This window comes from Hakea prostrata, chromosome 5 (assembly GCF_041222555.1).
Source record: "Hakea prostrata isolate BN-2017 chromosome 5, UWA_Hpros_2, whole genome shotgun sequence".
NCBI lineage: Eukaryota > Viridiplantae > Streptophyta > Magnoliopsida > Proteales > Proteaceae > Hakea > Hakea prostrata.
The window spans coordinates 1,160,073-1,173,840 of record NC_142604.1 but is presented as its reverse complement, the minus strand read 5'-3'; the positions used below and the strand labels follow the sequence as shown (position 1 = coordinate 1,173,840).

The 13,768-nt window shown below is 36.4% G+C and overlaps 1 non-coding gene and 1 pseudogene across 1 annotated transcript; one reads left to right on the top strand and one right to left on the bottom strand.

Annotated features, from left to right (window-relative positions):
* The window catches only part of LOC149014285 (RHOMBOID-like protein 2), a 45,171-nt pseudogene extending 32,280 nt beyond the window's left edge, over nucleotides 1–12,891 (top strand).
* A 418-nt stretch (nucleotides 12,892–13,309) lies between these two features.
* Nucleotides 13,310–13,382, bottom strand: TRNAR-UCU (transfer RNA arginine (anticodon UCU)). Its single transcript has one exon. It is a non-coding gene; the product is annotated as a tRNA-Arg (tRNA).
* Between the last annotated feature and the right edge of the window lie 386 nt (nucleotides 13,383–13,768).

Genomic DNA, 13,768 nt, shown 5'->3' with positions numbered 1-13,768 from the left:
AACCTGACCTTATTTTAGTTCTTCTTTAATCTCAACCCATTCAAGATTGCATGTCATAGTGATAAAAAGATCTCCAAACTTTTGTACGAAAGATCTAGCATCAAGATACCTTCTACGCATATCTCTTGGTCCACCAAAAAAAGATGCAAGTAACACAAATCTTTTTCCAAGTTTGTCACCTCGTGTTTCTCCAGCTACAACATTATCAACTATTCCTTGATATAATTCCACTAGAATATTAGACTGCCTTGATAAAAAGAAATCCATTCTCGTTGCTTCAATTTTAATGTACATATCAACAGTGAATTGATGAAGCAATCGACCAGAATATAAAAGAATTGAACAATCATTTTATTTTATTTGAAGCTTTTGACAATAAGATGCTCTTGGAGATATTCTATTTTTCTTACTCTCATCAAATCCTACATTAAACAATATAAAAAAAAACTATATATTATTTAGTACTAAGTTTTTTGGGAAAAATTAAATTTTAACTGTAACATTACCTTCAACATCTTCTTCTCTATCAAGTATTGACTCCTCACTTTGAATATCTTGTATAACTGTACATGGCTGAACTCTTTTCTTAATATTCATATGCCAACTAACTTCTCCATTTGGGAACAAAAATGGATATTGTAATGCATCATAACAACCATAGTAATGCTTCACTCGGTGTCTTGCACCAGAATGCCCTTCAGTTACTATGTCACATTTCTGCTTCTTGTTTTGATTCTTTCCTTCAATCCAAATAGTAGCAGCTTGATCCACTAATGGTGCATGATAAACCCTTTGATCAAGGAGTACATCACTTCTAATGATTATTTCATTATTCTCCACTGAAGGTAAATTTCTTAGGCTTCTAAAGAACTGTGCATTCAAATTATTCGACAGGATTTTCATTAGTTTCAAAACTATGGGTTCTTTGAGTTTTGAATCTTGTAATACCTAATCCTATTTTGAAGTTCACTATCAGTATCATAAAAATATAGATATAAATAACATGGCTTATCCTCTTCTGAAATGATGGAAAGTAGTTCATGATATACTTCGCCTTGATCTCTAAAAGTGTATATACCCTCTCTTCCATTTACTATTTCATTATCTACATGAACTCCAAAAGACATGAACAAAAATATGCTACTGTAAGCTCATTTGAATCTCCGAAATTCAATGGCCTCAAATGATTGGGAGATGAATAAATCATGTAATTCATTTGGAATTGTCGGAGATACCAAAATAACACTTCCATTAAAGCAAAAAAATGTGTTTCAAATTTCTTTGCTCCACAATGTTTGCATGGAGGAACCTTTTTAAGCTCATGTAACTTTGAAATTTCCAATTCTAATACTCCTATATTATAAAATCAAATTAGTATCTAGTAGCCAGATACATAAATATAAATATAATGAAGAGTTGTATAGTTTTTTAACCTTCCATTTCAAATGCTTCATCCTCTGAAGATTTTGGATTTTTAGTTGACCCATTGGATATTGTAAGTTGATCTTTAAGTAAGAAACTATTTTTCCTTATTTTGTTTGCATTTGTGTAGTCTCTTATGGTTTTTCTTTTCTCATTATATCTTTGATGTTGATTTTTAGTCAATTTTGTTGTTGCCATTGTATTTTAAAGAAAAAAAGTCAATAAATGAATGGATTTAACAAATAAACTAAAATAAGGAAAGTTGGTAAGAATGACATGAATGAATGTATTCAAAAATCTAGCTCCATATACTTTGTGCAAGATTTTCGAGATCGTGCTAGCACAAATATTTAGTTGTAAATATAAATAGGAATGCCATATAATTATTCTTTTCAAATTCAAATATTAGATGATGTTCATACCTTCTGAGAGAAAAAAGTAGCAGAATAGTTTTCCAATTTGTGATTTGTGAAGTCGGAATAAGCAATCCTTCGCCAGAGATTTGTGAAGTCTTGAAGAAATCTAAATTTGTGATCTATCACAAAAAAAATAATAATAATAATAATAATAAATTAAAAAATAAATGACCGCACCAAAAGAAATCATTTTCCAGCATAGGCAATACCTTGAAATTAACAAGCTAAATGAACCACCACTATTGAAACACTCCTTGAAATTGACAAGCTCAAGGCCAACACTACTGAAACACTCCTACAGCCTCCAGAAATCTATTCAAAACTCAAATCTCAATCTTAGAATTAATTTTTACAAGTAAACTTAAGAAAATAATATGAAAGCCATAAAAAACTTGACTTCAAAAAAGTCCTGCTGATGTCAAACTTTAACAAAGACACATCTCCAGCAGGCCTTCTTCATGCACGAGCTCACCCTCCGTCTCTCTCTAGTTCTCCTCTGGTTCTTCTCCCCATTCTTCTCTTTCTTCCTTCTCTTTATTTTCCCCAATTTTCCCCCAAAGTGATAGGGTAAAAGTGGCTTTTAGGATTAGAATCTTTTCTTTTGATATCAAGGGCTGAAATCCTTCACATAGTAACAAGAAGAAAGTCCAATTAGTTAGCCCTTTTCAGTCATTTCACTAAGTGGTACCACATGTGTTCAATCTGGGAATATTCTGCTACTGCAATGCTGCAGCATCTCTACAGCAAACTGAGAAGACATGTTCTTTGTTCCTCTTCTATGTTTCATGTCATATCTTCCTTTATGATTCTTTTCCTACAAGACCAAGAGAAAGAAGACTGATCAATTCCATCCATTAATTCAAGAGAAATTCATGCATGAATGACATAAAAGACCTTTACAAAATACAAAACCACAAAGACTCACTAAAATGAAATTTAATGACAATTAACTCTAAAACAAAGATAAAATACTCTTAAATCAAGCTATCTCAAGTATAAAATTATTAGAATTAACTCTATTTCATAGAGTTATCAGTCATGCTTTTGATTTTCATCATCAATATAAAATAAAAATAACATACAAATCCCCTGTGTTTGCTATCAATTATATTTACTATTCTTGGAAGTAGAAGAAAAATCAATAATAGATGTCCCCTTACAAATTCAACAGAACTGTCCATTTAAAGTTTTCACTTCTTAACAGGACGAGGCATATGTAATTGATTTTTAGAAGTAGTAGATATAATTGATTACAAATACAGGGGATCTGTCTATATGTAATTTGTCCTATATAAAAATCTACTAAGAGCCAACGGATGTCTTTTGAAGTTCAACAAAACAAGGCTCGTAGGGTTGCCTTGGTTTAATTGCAAAGCAATGCAAAGGGAACCTTGGATAGACAGGCATTGTCACACCCCACCCAGCCGGATCTGGTCATACCCGAATACCCGGGGGTGATACACTACAAGACCTAGGTTCAGTGACAATTCTATACACCATATGATATAGCATAATTAAAAGGACAAAAATAATCAAGTTTAAGTATAAAGTTATTAAATCTGAATTATCAAAAAGTTACAATCATCCATTATCTAAAGTTAATCAAAATGGACATCAGAGTTTTGAAAAGAAAAGAGGATAATTTTCTTCACAACGGAATTATCTAAGAGTTTCCCTAGTGGGAGCCAAATCCATAAGAGCAATCCAGGCACGGGCATGAAACGTTATGCGCGTCCACTTCTTCTCTGGTTGCTCCCTCAAGAAAGTTTGCCGACGACAAATCCTTCACTTGGAAGGAGTCGTCATAATTTGCAGTATATTCTAATAAAAACAAACATATAAAAGGAATGAGTTCAATACAACTCAGTGAGGTCAACTCAACATCATCTCATGCATTCGTTCACAAGATTCCACACCTATAGCATAAATATCGATAATGTAATTAATGATAATGATATTATACTCTTAACTTTATTATGAAACCTCTATAGTAGACAAGCATTAAATCATACATCAGTCTCCTCTGGGTGGTCTCTTTCCCTTTCCCTCAATAAGAGATGTCTATTGGGTTCTCCGTAGTTGTTGGGTCAAGTCACATCAATCCATGGCTGGAGGATAAGTCTCCACTCTCTCATATCACTATTTGGCATGAGAACTGGTGCATGTCAAGGATTAATTTAGAGTCATACGGTCTCGTACTACGTATGGTCCAAATACTACTCCTATGGCGCCAACCAATTTGGTTCAGTATCTTTTTCCACCTAAAGCCATCATATCCTATGGCACCAACCAGCTCGGACTACGTTGACTCTTAACCCTATGGTCATCCACAGATAATGGACATGATGCTCTCCATGTCCTCACAGGTTGTTATTGGTCTTGAGTGCCCATTAGCCCTTATCTATTATATGCAACCTTATCATCTAATGATGGTAGTGGGCCTATTTGATGCTTGATGAGCACATTTATGTGTGAAATCTTAGGGCATAAAGCATGCATTTTACAAACTTAGAGTGGAGCTACCTTGGGTTTTTATGTTGTTTTAGATTTATGAATTTTTAGGACTTGAGCAAATATCTGGAGTTTTTGGTATTAAACATGCGAATTTTACACGTCAAGAGGTCCGTTCAAATTCTGAAGTGCGAAAGTGGGCCTAATTTGGAGCATGATGGGCTAGAGATACAATTATGGGCCAACTCCAAAATATCTTGTAAAATTATATTAGAATTTTTATTTTATTTTTTTCTTTATTGTAATTGAGAATTGTATGGGGCCCACAAGTAGTCAAAGACTAGGATTTTCTATTTTTTTTAGAAGATTTTATTTCGTTATATTTTAATTCTCTAATTAGTTTTTTCCCTCTCTTCCTACTTTCTATTATTTTCATTATTTTATTTTATTCTTTTTCCTTAATTAACCCAAAATCGTTTTTGTAAAAGCATATATTTTTCTTTCCTTCTTTCCTTCTTCCACTCTTTCTCTTTCTTCTCCACCTTCTCTACGTGTAACTCAATCTTAGGTTTTATTTTTTTAATTTATTCTTTTTCTCCACTTTCCCTCTTAACGTATTTCTATTTTTTCTATTTATTTTATTTTAATTCTCCCCACATTCTCTCTCTCTCTCTCTCTCTCTCTCTCTCTCTCTCTCTCTCTCTCTCTCTCTCTCTCTCTCTCTATTTCTAACGAATTTTGCTCTTTCTTTATTTGTTTTCTTTTTCTATTTTACTCTTTTGTTATTATTATTATTATTATTATTATTATTATTATTATTATTATTATTATTATTATTATTAATATTAGGTATTATTATTTTATTTCTTTGTTTGTAAATTATTCTCCTTCTTCTATAAATATTACCTCCCTCTTAGGTCAAGGACACACTTTATTTTTCTCTTTAGTTTACTTTAGTCTTGCACTTTCTATTCTCTTTAGTTTGCTCTCTTTAGTTTGCTCTAGGTTTTCTCTAGTTCTTTGATTATTTTGTGGGTTATAATTTTTTAGATTGAATGGTTAGGAATATTGAAGTTGTGTAATTTTTTTTTATGCAAGTGTAATTCCTTTAGTTTTATCAATGCAATTTCAAGTTCAAGTTCAAGTTCAAATTCAAGTTTCAAGTTTGAGGATTCGCTTTCTCTCTGGGTCTAGCAATTGCAGATCTAGTTTATTCTAGATCTGGTTGTTAGGGTTGGTTGAGATTCGAATCGTTTATTCAAGTTTTGTTTGGAAGATGCAAGTAAGTCAGATTCTTCAATAGTCTTCTCTCCCCCCTCCATTCCCACTTTTATCTACCCCTCCATATTCTTAATTTAGGATTTAAATTTCAGCATTTACTTATTGTTCTCCCTTCCCCTGGGTCCTTGATCAAAAATGCCTACAATTGTGCCTCTCTTTGATTAAGGTTTTCACATCCCTTTTATTTTTATTGTTCGCATTATTTTTCATGTCTTTTATTTATGCATTGGTTATGTTTGATTTATTTTTCGTTTCAATTCGATTGCATTAGATATATGAATTAGGATCGTTGGTTTAGTTTAAGTAATTAATTAACAAAAATTTGAATCATTCCACTCTCACATTACCATTAAGAAGTTGAATTCTAGGTGGTATATCTCCCTGAGATCACCCGTTAGCTACACGATACTGTGCGCTTGCGGTTATTTTATTTTGCAAACAATGCTCACAGGACCCAGCCATGCACCGACATCATGGGTTAACCCGGTTCAATACCCCTACCGGAAGGGTAGTAGTACTCATGTGGTTACCTAGCCAAACACTTATAGACACCTAGCATTCATGTACTTAGGTCCAGATGCATACTCATGTAAATTCATTAGGGTAATGGGAGAACTCACAACCCTAGTTGGTAAATATACATAAGAGAATCTAAGTCTCAAAACCAATCCCACACACATTCTCATATCTCCATTTAAAGAATATTGAAAATAGAAGCAAACATACTTTCTCACCTTTCATTCTCACAAAGTCACACACATAATCACAAAATAATAGATACTACAGCAAGGCAAGATATCAAGAATGAAAATTAATTAACATCATTAAACATGCAATATAAGGTTAAGTATATTCCTCACATTTCAATTCGATTCCGTTCTCAAAAGTCCCAAATTTTACTCCCACAAGTCGGTGATTATATTCAGAACAAACCTAATCATGTAAGAAAACTAATAAATATAAATTATGAGTCAATTGGGTTTCAAAAGGTATCCCAAAATCATCCCACAAAAACCCAATCTGACAACTAGGTTCAAACCCGCTGTTCTCAACATAGTTTGGAAAAAAATCATTATTTCCCATCGATTCGAAGTCGAATCGAAATGAAACTTTGGGAAACTATAATTGGTAGGACTTGGGGCCTAAGGGTACCTTCAACTAGATCCAATTCATTATAGATAAAAATAATAATAATAAATTTAAAAATTTAAAAATTTAAAATTTAAAAATTTAAAAATTTTAAAAATAAAAAATTTTAAAATTTTAAAATTTTAAAATTAAAAGTTTAAAAAATATACAATTTTAAAAATTTAAACCCCCCCCCCCCCCAATTTAGCTCTTTAAATCGTTAGCTGGCGTCTCAAAGAGTCAAAATGCGAAATCTTTTGCAAGGATTCGCACCAACTCTCATATTAAAGGGAAACATTAATACAAGAATTCAAGAGCATTCAATAAACCTAACATGCTTCCACTACCGGTCTACCGCAATCCCACAATAAAAGTGAGGAAACCCCCCCCCCACCCCAACTGTGTTTAGAGAAAAGGGTTAAGGATTCTCACCTCCTTCAATGTTCTCGCAAAGATCCAAGTCACAAAGCACCTTTGGTTGAATGAGATCTACTCTTCTCCTTGGTTTCCCCTCTTCCCAAAGCCTCAGCCCCACTCTAACATTAGAAAACATGTTTAGAGGTGAGTTAAAACATAAAATAGGCTTTTAAAACCCCGAAATCCTGATTCTGTCTCGTAGCTGGAAAAGGGATGGGGGGTTGGGACGGTCGACCGGTCCAAGTTTGGACCCCATCCGAACTCCGACTTCGGTGGTTTTCAGCTTGAATAAAATTTCTTTCGATTATCTACCTTTGGATATATTAACCTCGTCGATCGGACTCTCCATCGTCGGTCTACGGATGTGCCAAAATCACCTTTTTTAAGTGTCATCATGAGTAACCTTATCTCTCCTTCTGAATTCTAGGAGAGGTGTTGAATCATCACTTGGGTCATCTATAAACATTGGGTCCACTTCCGAACCTTCGGGCTCGACTCGAATGGCCCACAGTTGTCACCGACTCGAGGCCTGGGAAGGAAAATCAAAATCTTGGATTGCTGAAAGAAGGGTTTCCTCCTTGAAAACGGAGGGGACAGAGCCAGATCCGCCATCAGACCTGGAAGTTTGAGGCTGCCTAGAAGACTCGGCAGTTACCCTAGGAGTCTTGGAAGATCCAGACTCAGGAAGGACAGAAGGAGTTTTGGTTTTTCTCTCCAAACTTTTTTGAGAAACTTCAGCAAATTCGCGCCAGAGGACAGTTAGGGTTTTATTATCACTATCCGACTGTTCGGAAGGAGGGGAAGCAACAGTTTCGTTACCACTACTATTACTAACACTAGGTACAAGAGAAACCCTATTATCCACCATTACTTGTTTCAGTAAGGTACAAAAAGGAAAAGACCAATAAACTTACTGATTCAGTGAAGCAAAGGCTCGAGAGCAGGAAGGCGCGAAGGCAACGACGAAGGTTCAAATTCCAGACAAGAAGAATGAAACCTACGAAGACAACGAACCGCTTTTAAAACACCCGCACGAGTGTTCGAGAATCTGAACTATCGAGATTGATTCAAAATCGACGATCGAGATTAGAAGACGTTTTGAAAGTTTGAACTCACGAATCCAAAACAGGCGTTCGGAAACCGTCGCTTGGATTACGTGAGCCACGACAGATCGACTGCAAAGAGACACGTGGCATTTCCCTCACAACGCTCGAGGAAAAGTGACCACCGCATTAAATGTGATATGACATTTAATGGAACACGCAGAGACTATTGCCTGACGAAGAACCCAGTTAAAAACCAAGCCCTCGGGATAGACCGAACGCTTGGTCTGGGGGGCTCGTGATATGGAGAAAATATGACGAACCGGGTTCATACTTGGTTTGATCCTCGACCCCGGTCGAGACGGAAGGAATAGACTCGCTCCCGAGCGAACCGGATCCGTAAGATGGCTTGCTGAGGAAGAAAACTTATTCAGCTACAAGCACGCCCTAATCCAACTTATGGATTAGGTTAATTACCCTAATGAAGGCAGACTCAAATTGACGGCTGCTGCTAATCATTATCGAAGGGATAATCATCGCATAACCTGGAGGTTATCTCAGGAGTCCTCTACTAATCCAAACTGGTAGAAGTCTATCGCTCAACGGATCTAATTGTTAAGATCCAACGACTACCCGAAGAAGGCTCAAGTGCATCCGACGAAGGAGATTCGAAGGTACACTCTATATAAACCTCACTGCCATACGAGGTGAGGGACTCAGATTCATATACAGACTGGTAGACGTAAACTATCAGAGGCTTACGATCTAGATCACCTTTCCTAGTTCTTCATTCCTTAGCTCTGTGCTTCTAGCAGAGCCGTTTGTGATTAAGTTCATCAACTGACTTAGCCTTCGGAGGTGGACTCCCGACCCCCGCGGTCGGGCCACATCTGAGGCTTTCGTTTTGCAGGTAATATCTAGGAGATCTAAGGGCTAAGCAGATTTTGGACGCATCACAATGTAAAATTATCTGCCATTTGTATTGGTTCAGTAGTGTTGTAGATATCACTAAACCTTTGTGTTCTAGTAGGAGCTTCTGTTGAAGAGCTGCAACTGCCTAGAGTTATTGGAATTGGACTTGGTGGAGGAGTCTGACCTGGATCTTCATTCTGTGTTGGTGCTTGTTCTTGAAGACCTTCTTCGTCTTCCAAAAATGTTCCTTTGACATTCTTTTCTTCTTTAGTCCACTTCCAATGATCTGCTTCATCAAAATCAACATCTCTTGAGATTAAAACTTTCTTGCTAATTGGGTTGTAGAGTCTGTAGGCCTTTTTTCTTGCATCATAGCCTATGAAAATTTGCTTTTCTCCTCTATCATCTAGCTTTCTCTGTTTCTGCTCTGGAACATGTACATATGCAATGCATCCAAAGATTTTGAAATGACTAACACTGGGTTTGTACCTGGTTCATGCTTCAAAAGGTGTCTTGAACTTGACACTTTTAGTTGGGCATCTATTGAGTAAATAAACAACACATGCTACAGCTTCAGCCCAAAAGACTTTTGATAGATTCTTACATTTCAACATGCTTCTCACCATGTCAAGAATTGTGTGATTCTTCTTTTCTACGATTCCGTTTTGTTGTGGAGTATAAGCAGCTGTAAGCTGGTGCAAGATACCATTTTCTTTGCAAAAATTTTCAAATAATCTTGAAGTATACTCGCCTCCTCTATCTGACCTGAGAGTCTTGATATGATAGCCACTTTGTTTTTCAATCATTGCTTTAAACTCTTTAAATTTGTCTAAAGCATCTGATTTTTCTTTAATAAAATATACCCAAATATGCGGGCTAAAATTATCAATAAAAGTAATAAAGTACCTGTGACCTCCAAGAGATGCAACCTCAAGTGGTCCAACTATATTGCTATGAATCAGCTGCAATGGCTTTGTTGCTCTTCTTGATTTTCCAACTTACAAAGCTTTTTCTATGTAACTTTCCTCGAATGCATTCTTCACAAATTTGATCAGGATGATCAATCTTTGGTAAACCATTCACCATCTTTGACTTCCACAGTAATTTTAAGCCATTGAAGCCAAGGTGCCCAAACCGCAAATGCCATAACCATAAATCATTCTTGATGATGGAGTTTAGGCACTTTACCTTTTGTTCTTTGATGTCCAAAGTAAAATAGTCTATTCTTAGACATATTTACTCTTGCAATCAAATCTCCAACCTTGTTCATAATTGTGAGTGTGAAATTCTAGAGATGAATATCATACCCCTTTTCTAGGAGTTGTCCAAGACTTGTTATGTTGCTTTGTTGTCCTGAAACATAATAGACATCTGTGATAAACTTGTGGTTTCTATTCTTCGCTTGGATCATTATCTTGCCTTTTCCTTTGAATGGAATCTTAGATGAATCGCCAAACATAACTTCTCCTTGGACTGTCTCATTCAATTCTGTAAAATACTCCTTGATGCCGCAAATGTGATTATTCGCGCCGGCGTCAAGAAACCAAGTATGCTCGCTCCTGTTCTTTCCCATCTCTTCTATAGGTCAGCAACACTGTGGATTGATCATTCACCTCTTCTTTTGCAGCAAGGTGAGTCTTTTCTTCGATCTTTGGTTTTGAATGTTCTTGGCATTCATAGCTGAGATGCCCATACCTCTTGCAATTGTAGCATTGATATTGGGATCTTTCATTTCTTTGAGAATAAGAACCACATCCTCTTGATCTCCAACCTCGACCTCTTATATTGGATCGTTCTCGATCATAATTATTTTGTTCTCTCCATCCTCCACGTCCACCACGATTGCTATAGTTGCTACCTCTGAATGTTTCTCGTCCTCAACTCTTGCTACTTGAGCTTTCATCTTTCATGGATAATTTACTCTGTAGAGCTTGATCCATACTTTCACTCGGATTTTTATTTCTATTTATCCTTTGCTTGTGAGCTTGGAGAGAACCCATAAGCCCATTGATAGAGAGTGTGGATACATCTTTAGATTCCTCAATCGCTACTACAATATGTTCAAATTTAGGAACAAAGGATCTAAGGATCTTCTCCATAATCTGGACATCATCTAATATTTCTCCATTTCTCTTCATTTGATTACTAATAGTTTGAACTCGACTAAAGTAATCAGCAATTGACTCAGATGTACTCATTCTAAGAGTTTCAAATTCAGCTCTTAGAGCTTGGAGGTGTACCTTTTTTGCCTTATCAACGCCTTGGTAGGATTTCTGCAGAATATCCCATGCTTGCTTTGCTGATTTGGCACTTGAAATTTTCTTGAACACTGATTCGTCAACTCCTTGATATATGAGAAATAAGCAATGTCATTGTGAATGTAGTTAGTTCTCTATCTAGATCTTTTCTCTGTATCTTTTCATTAGTCCTTGTATCGGCTGAGTCTCTGACCAAGCTTTAGCACTTACCTTTGGCATGAATGTGCAGTTCGAATTCGGGTTATCTACCTCATGTCTGGATTTGTAGGGAGTATTCTCTCTGGCCTTTTCATAAGAAGTATCAGCTCTGTTGGTGCTTCCGGTGCATTGTTTGGACTTCTCGGAGCCATGCTTTCAGAACTTATTACAAACTGGACTATTCACTCCAATAAGGTGAGAGATTTTCAAGCATGTTTCATTTATTGTTTTATTGATGACAACCTAAATTGGCTCCCATATTGAATATACCTATGGTAGACATGGACAATCTAGGAGTCTCTCTTATTGCACAGGAAATGGCTGCCTTAAAGGGTTCTGTGTGTTAGCAATGCCACCTACCTTCATGTGCAAATTTCTGCCCATTTTTTACCAACAACCCCCCCCCCCCCCCCCCAGGGGCACACACACAAGGGGAAGGGAAAAAAATATCTGCCCATGCGCTCCTCCCATGTGGCATGCAGAAGAGATCATTTTTCACATTTCTACAATTTAAACTTTGGTTCTTCAAGAGCTGGTGTAGCAAGGTTAAGATCCAATACATGGTGGGTTAGATGGCTGAAAGTGGAACAGATTCTAAAGTCTGTATGGGCCTTGTCTTTCTCATGGCCAAAGCCAAGAGGCTATCTGGTAATGGGGTATATAGCCACCTAATGCTGAACCTGTTACCCTGTAAATTGCGTATTTGGTTTTACACAGAGCTTTTAAAGTTTGTGATGCTGAAGAAAGGCTAGTGTCTTCGTCTTCATTAGTTGCTTAGAAGGTAATGCTGAACAATGGTAAATTGGGACTACCTTGTAGCTGTGGTTTTAACCTACCATTACAATCCCACATCTTTTTTTCTGCTTGTGCAGGCTGCAGCATTCATGACACTTGTGAACATCATTGCCATTAACTTAGCTGTTGGAAGTCCTCGTGTTGATAATAATTTTGATTCCTGACGGGCTTCCTCCTTGGCTTTGTTTTGCTTCTCCGACCTCAGTTTGGCTGGGTGGAGCACCGGAATCTTCCGGTTAGCATGGCTGCAAAATCTGAAAACATGGCATACCAAATCATACTGTGTGTGGTCTCCTACATTCTGCTGTATGTTGGGTAAGTTCTATCGTTCAAGTAAATCTTCGTTGTCTTTACATGTACATGCCAAGTAGTTTAGTGGTCTTCAGTTATCATTAGTATGTTCTTCATTAGATTACAAGGTTAATTTTCATTGTTTTTGTTGTTAAAATTTGTAGTTTCATATTTGGGTTGTCTTTTCTGTATCAAGGGCTTAACGTATGTGAGTACTGCCACTGGTGTCATTACCTGAACTGCGTCCCCACTTTAAGATGGACTTGTGGAAGCAATTGACACTCCGTTCTTGCCTTTGGTCGTTGCCATTGGATTTATGGTTTGAAGACATCGGGTTGCTTTTCTTCTTGTGCCAACCTCCCTATCATTCTATCCCGGAATGTTGCACATAGAAGGTGGTTATATTATAATAGATAAAGGTTGAAAATTCCTGCTAGTTTCCACATATGTAAACACAATAATATAGATGAATCCATGGTGTGTATATTTTGACATTTTAATCGAATAGCATTCGTGATTCTTTATTTCTTGTTCTGTGACACTTGTTTCTTGTTCATTTATTTTACAAGTTGTAAAGATCTTAAGTTGGGTTTAGAGGTTGTCCATTTGAAGGGAAAGAAAGTAAAGGAGTTCTGACTCATGAGACCTAAATGAGAGGATTTGGGAAATAAAAGTTCAAAAAATTTCCCAAAAAAAACATACCCGGTGGGACTCGAACCCACAATCGCCTGATTAGAAGTCAGACGCCTTATCCATTAGGCCACGGGTACTGATGCTCTTACAATTATTTTCCCCCATTGTAGAAGGAAGCCCATCGAGCCATAACTATTCTTACAACATTGCTGCACCTCTTTCCAAAAGACAACGGTTGAATCTTCTCTCCCTTTGTTCTGTTCTTAAGCCTTTGAAGTTGTAAAGTATTATCTCTATAATAGATAAGTTTGTTGACATACCATTGAGCCATTTTTTATTAGGAAAATTTTCAGCTCCACTCAATGAGTTATCCCTTAATATTATTGTCATAGCCTGAGTTATCCCATTTATCAATATGACCTCAATTACTAACACTTTTAATCTCAGTTTCAGTTAGTTTTTATTTATCCATTTTTTATTTTTTATTTTTTTTTGGTAAGAGAGAATTTCATTAAACAAAGGG